This window comes from Mus caroli, chromosome 18, assembly GCF_900094665.2.
Source record: "Mus caroli chromosome 18, CAROLI_EIJ_v1.1, whole genome shotgun sequence".
Lineage (NCBI taxonomy): Eukaryota > Metazoa > Chordata > Mammalia > Rodentia > Muridae > Mus > Mus caroli.
The window spans coordinates 36,977,916-36,984,780 of NC_034587.1; positions in this window are offsets into that span (position 1 = coordinate 36,977,916).

A 6,865-nucleotide genomic window follows, 5' to 3' on the forward strand; every position below is an offset into this window, starting at 1 on the left:
GAGGAGAGGAAAGGAAAGGAAAGGAAAGGAAAGGAAAGGAAAGGAAAGGAAAGGAAAGGAAAGGAAAGAAGAGAAAAGGAGAGAAAAGGAGAGAAAAGGAGAGAAAAGGAGAGAAAAGGAGAGAAAAGAAAAATCTATTTGGCTGACATCAAAGAGATTAGTCTGTGCAGAGCTTTTGATGGCCAAACTTTTCTTCATTCATTGCCAGTAGAGTTCTAATGTTGTAGCTCAGGTAGAAAACAGGGAACAGATTAGATACCTATTCATTCCATATTTATTTTATCTATTTATTTATTTATTTATTTATTTATTTATTTATTTATTTATTTATTATTTAGGTTTTTTGAGACAGGGTTTCTCTGTGTAGCCCTGGCTGTCCTGGAACTCACTTTGTAGACTGCCTGCCTCTGCCTCCCGAGTGCTGGGATTAAAGGTGTGGGCCACCATGCCCGGCTCCATATTACATTTATATACTATGTCTTTAGAAGACCTTCCTGCATTTAAAGCAGAAGAAGGATCATTTTAGAAGATTTATGTTTGAAGCCTTTTTGCATTTTGAACATGGCCAGTATAATCACGTGCTGTCTTACCATTAACTGCAGCATGCACAGAGGTCATACCTCACTGAGAAGCAGTGTTCAACAAGAAGTAGAGTAACTCTGATGTTTGTGACACTGTTTATACCAGGGCAGCAGAGGCTTCGTTAGATGTTGACATGCTCCTACTATGTAAAGTGCTGATTTCTCATTTTTCTCAAGCCCATGTCTTTTTTTTCTCTCACTTGCTTCCTGTTTCGTTTTGTTCATGTTTTCATGAATTTCCCACAGAGCATTGTATCTACATTACTTCTTCCCTTACTTCTCCAACCCCTCTCATGTCCCTTCCTTTTCCTTCCAAATCCATGACCTGTTTTACTATTGTCACGCTCACACACACACACACACACACACACACACACACACACACGACTTACTGAGTCCATTTCGTGTCACATGTATGTACATATACATCCAGGGCTGGCCACTTGGGATTTGACAACATATGTAAGAGCTCACTCACATATCTGTTGTATCATTTCTTAAACATATCTGGATGAGTTTGAACCTGGAGGCCATATCTTCTCTCAAATTTCCAGGTGAATCACTGTAAATTCCTAGACCTAGGCTAGCCCACAGAAGTGGTTTCCATTTTGAATGATAACTCATTTCATTTCCTGAAAGAAAGTGGTTAAAACAATAGCTGAGACCTATCAGAGATGATAGAAATGAACAACTTGGAGAAAACTAAACTGATCAAGGTGGTCAGTGTGATCACTGGTGACATATGGAGCCTATAGTCAGCCCACTTTTTCATTGCTGTGACTATATAATTCACAAAAGACAACTTAAGGAGGAAAGATTTATTTTAGGTTACAGTTCAGAGGAAGACAGTCCACCGAGGGGAAGGCGTGGTAGCAGGACAGGAAGGGATTGTTCAGGTTGTGTTATCGGTCAGGAAGCAGAGAGAAATACATGCTGCTGTTCAGCTTGTATTGTTCTTTCTCCTTTGTCTTCAGTCTGAACTGCAAGCCCACCAGACAGCTCTGACCACATTCAGGATAAGTCTTCCCAACCCGGGTTAAACATGTCTAGAAGCATTCCCTCAGACACAGCCAGAGGTAATTCTAAATCTGGTCAAGTTGACAATGAAGAATAGCTACCAAGTATCTTCCTGTTGTCATGATGAGCAGAGAGCTATTAACTGGTCAGTAATAGTTCTGTGAGGGGAGCTGAAGGAGTGCTGAATGAGTGTGGAAAGAGTAGATGAAGTTCTGAGTGTATGTGGTGCCATGGTCATGTGAAGGATCCTCAGATCCATGGAAATGACAAACCCCCCTACTCAGGGCAAGGCTCAGAGGAATGGCAAGCATTCCTTTGGTCAGAATTATTTAAAATTGATAAAGTTTTGGGTTTGGGGCATAGAAAAAGCTTGTGGTATTTCACTTTAATTCACCTTGAACATGTGGTCAAGTGCTATAACTGGGGTTTGTAGTCTATGACAGTCCTATCTAGAACTTTAGTGTGTTTACAGCACGGGGGTAGAGTTAGGTAGTTCTAGGTTGCCTGTTGGTGCCACTCCATCATAGTGTGCATAGCCCACCTGAGCCTAGTCCTTCTGTGTATAATCTTGTGCTTTGTCCTTTCCCTTACCACTCTAGATAGATTTCTGGGATCTCCCCAAGTAGGGCAGTCATAGACCAAAACAAAACAAAACAATCTGTGACAGGATAGAACTAGGAGAACAATTACTTCCTTTTTCATAACTCATGTTCATTTTCTACATTCCTGTATTTTGTGTATGTGTGGAAGCAGGTGGGTTTGTACATGTTCAGAACAATGCTTGACACACTGGAGATTCTTGGTCAATTCTTGCTGACCTGGCATATGATAACTACTGTACGACTATGAAAGAAAAAATAAACTTAATCATGTAGTAACTGTTAAAGTCCTTAAGCAAGACTTACATCTACGAGAGAATCACCAATGTGCTGGGAACCTGAGAGGAGACTCAGCAAATTCAAGGCATGGTGAGAAACTTTGCTCATTTACCTAAAATTCCCAAAGCTGAGGTGATTTATAACAGTCCACTAACGACTTGTGGGGATTTGGAGGTCAACCTTGTGAAGGAAAAAGTGGGATGGAGAGGGAGGCGCCACAGGCTCTTGGGACTCCTAGAAGATCTAATGCATTACAGCATTATATTTAAGATGGCTTCTGGAACACTGGTAATACAGCAAGAAGGAACTGAGGCCAAAGTGGTGCCCTGCCTCCATCTACATGGAAGTCATCACAAGTATGGGGGAGGGGGAGGAGTACTGCCCCCCCCCCCCCCCCCCACTCCTTCTGAGCTACTCCATTAGACAGGGCTTTCACTGGAACACAGTGTGGTGAGATAGGATTGACCAAGGACTTAAGAGCTTGGGATTGACTCAAACATTGTATATAAGCTCATGGGATGGGCAATAAATTCAGATCTGTACCCTAAGATTGAACTCTGGATTTGGACTTTTTGGGATTTGTCAAGTGATTCCACTGCCTCTTACCCCACATTCTCAGTCCTAATCCCACAAAACTTATTGTAGTTTTTGTTAAAGTTCTAAATCATCCACTTATATACAAATGTATCATGATGGCATAATAAAGTTGTACATATAAATATGTATATACAAATATTTACCCTTATGTGGTTTTTTAGGAACCAAAAATAGGACATGTAAACATTTATAGTGAATAGAGTCTAATTCAATATCTTAGTACAATGAACTGGAATAAATGAGAAAATATCCTCTATGCTTTACATTTCCCTTGAAGCATCTTTCTATATTGCACACAGCCCAGAAGGCTAGCGGCCAATTTATGAGCTTGTACAAATCAATCACTGGGAAGTAGCAGTCCACATTGTGCTCAGATTCTAAGCATTTCTACTTGCCTCAGAAAGGAACACCAATATAGAGGCTTTGGAGAGACGGCTAATTCTCTCAGGTACAATATGAGAACAAAGAGCCCTAATGGGGCACATTCTTGAGATCACACAAGAACAACTGCATATTAACAAGAAAAGGGCAATTACTCCAAAATAACAGGCATTAGTGAACCATAGCACTGCAGAGATGGCTTGCCCCTGAACCACAGAAATTGATGAAATCATTTCCCTGACTATGCTTGAAGGGAGATGAAGGGACAAGTCCTTTGTATTCAGGAGTACTTTGCTTTATCCTTGGACAGGTCTTAGTGTATCGAGGTATTAGAGCTAAGCTGTGATGCATAAAATCACCATTGACACAGAATACTTAAAAACCATCTAAGCCCACACTGTACAACAAAACGTGTGTAATTAGTGAGCAATAAAATGAACAAGTAAATGAATAACTACTCACGAAGGCCCTTCTCTTACCAGCAGAATGTTCATGGGTCCTGTCTGTTGACAGTTCTAGGTGACTATATCTCTCCCATGATCTTGGTTCCTAATTGCTTAATTCTCATCTGCTGTTCATGGGTTTCATTACACTTGGAAATGAAGTAGTTTAATACTCATAATTATGTGGAATATAAAAGAAGAATGTCAAGTTTAAAACTGCCCAAACCCATGGCCTAGACAGTAGATCTGATGAGAAATCAATGATTCCCAAACTTTAGAATCATCTTGATGTTGGTTCAAACAGAGCCATTTTAGGAGCATCCAGACCCACCATGAGGTGAGAACAGGTTGCTTTATAACAAACAAATTAGCTGAAGCTCCATCTTCCCCATAGCCTTTATGTGGGGCTCACTGAGATTCTCATGGGTACCTGAAAGAACATCCATATGGTCAAGCAAGCATCAAAACCCTATAAAGTTTTTAAAGTATGTGATGGCAATTCTCTTCGTGTACTAAGCCAGTACCCTAAACCCATGGTTGAAAGTGCTTAGTGTCTTTGTTCTGGGTTAGTACATTGCATGTATTCTATATATCACTAGTAAGAAATCCAGGGGGCTGGCGAGATGGCTCAGTGGGTAAGAGCACTGACTTCTCTTCCAAAGGTCCTGAGTTTAAATCCCAGCAACCACATGGTGGCTCACAACCACCCATAATGAGATCTGACACCCTCTTCCAGTGTATCTGAAGTCAGCTACAGTGTACTTATGTATAATAATAAATACATCTTTAAAAAAAAAAGAAATCCATAGCTGAGGGCCACTTTTTAGGACCCTAATTAAAATTTAATTTGATAGATTAGATTTTGAATGAATGTACTTCAACTCAGTGTCTATCAGCTAGGAACTGAAACAAAAACAACTGTAAAACCGTGGCTTCTTAGAAGCATTCTACTGAAGTTTTGGAGCTGATCCATAGGGTAATGAAGCACAAGGCCTGGGTGTAAAACTTACTGCCTCACTGTCTCAAATCAAATGTAGCCAAGCAATGCAAGGTCAAGTAACATGAGAAATATCCATATTACTGTCACAGATGGAAGGTATGAGAGAGTATAGAGCATCATATATGAAAATTCCTGGAATGTCCGGAAACTCAGGAAATATTAGTGCAGTTGAGTACTGTCAAACACGTCTCTTCATTTCTCTAAATTTTTTCACTGTGGGAAAGCTTGTGAGATGGTAATACAATCTTATTCATGATCTATTGAGGTTTAGAGTGTGTCTATAGAAGTTCATGCTAACAGTTCTGAGATGTGTATACATCTTTGTTTTGTTACACATTAGAAGTATGGCCTAGGCAAACTTTCTCTAATTTCCTGATTTTCAGTGCAAGAACTTTTTTTGTTTTTGTTTTGTTTTTTGTTTTTGTTGTTGTTGTTGTTGTCATTGTTGTTTTGTCTTTTTCGAGACAGGGTTTCTCTGTGTAACCCTGGCTGTCCTGGAACTCACTCTGTAGACCAGGAGCTGGCCTTGAACTCACAAATCCACCTGCCTCTGCCTCCTGAGTGCTGGGATTAAAGGCACTTGCCACCATGCCTGGCAACTTGTTTTTTTTTTTTTTTAATTAAGCTTTTATGAGCATATAATAATTGTAAAACGAGCTCATAGTATACTAATAACCAGAAAAAGAAAAACAAACAAATAAACAAACAAGCAAACAACAACAAAATAACCCCCAAGTAGTAGTTTCGTTTATCAGTAATTGTAGTGATACTTTTGAAGAGGCTAGGCTGATTCTATGACAGGCTTCAAACTGGCAGTTAAGGAAACTAGGCCTGAATCTCTGTTTTCAAGAACTGGGTAATTCCAGGCAAGCCCAGGCCTCAGAAGCTGCCCAGCCACCTGGCCTGAGGCAAGGACAGCAGCAGTTTCCAGACCTCCTCAGCTACTTATTCAGTAACAGTTTCCAGACCTTCCCAGCAAGTTTTTAGCCCCCTACACCCTGGTAATGGAATATCCTAGAGATGGACCCAACAGATTAACATAGAGGTCACATATCCTGAAATTCCCTAATATGCTTTAAATCAGGCCTGCAAACTCACTTGGTTGTCTCTCTAGTCTCTCTATCTGGTAATGGGAAACTCCAGTATGGTGGACTTCTGCAGAATAAAACACTTTTTGCATTTGCATACTATTTGAGTCTAGGGTATCATTGTTCCTCAAATCATGGATCCTTACATTTTTGAATTCTGGAATTTTGGTTTCTTTAAAAGACACAAAAATATTATAATAGTATATTCTCATTGTAATCCCAGGTATAAGGCTATGGAACGGCTTCGGACTGTCCACAGCTGAATATGATTTACCTCATGCTTTAGCAGAGGCATGATTTTTCCAGCTGCAAATAGTTTCTGTGATTGTGTGATGCTTGGAATTCTGGGAACTTTTCAGAGAGTATACAAATGCTAGAGCTCCAGTAGGAGGGTTGCGTGGTTGTTGGTCATTTAGGAAGTTTGATTGCAGTTTGTGAATAGCCATCCTCAAAGAAAAACCAAAAGGAAAGAGATTAGATTCCTTTCTTTCTCCCTCCCCCTCTCCCTCCCTCTTCCCCTTCCTCTCTCCTCTTTTTCTCTCCTATTTAGTGATAGGGGATGATACTAGGGTGGGGAATAAAGGGTGGAAAAAAGAAGAACCCTCAAAGTAGCAAAGACCAGCTATAAGTGATGGCCAAATGTGGAGCTCCAAAGTTAAGGATAAAAATGAAAACTTTTATTTAAATGGTGGAGAGGAAAGAGCTGGGTTTCCTCAGGGAAAAAGCAAATGTTTCTTTTTTGTTTGTTTGTTTTGGTTTTGGTTTTGTCTTTTTAGCAAAACATTATTATGGCTGCTACAGGTGAGATATCCCCCAATTTGCTCCCAGAGAGGATATTCTGTTTCAAAAAAGGTTGAAAAAAAATGGCAAAACAGCTGGA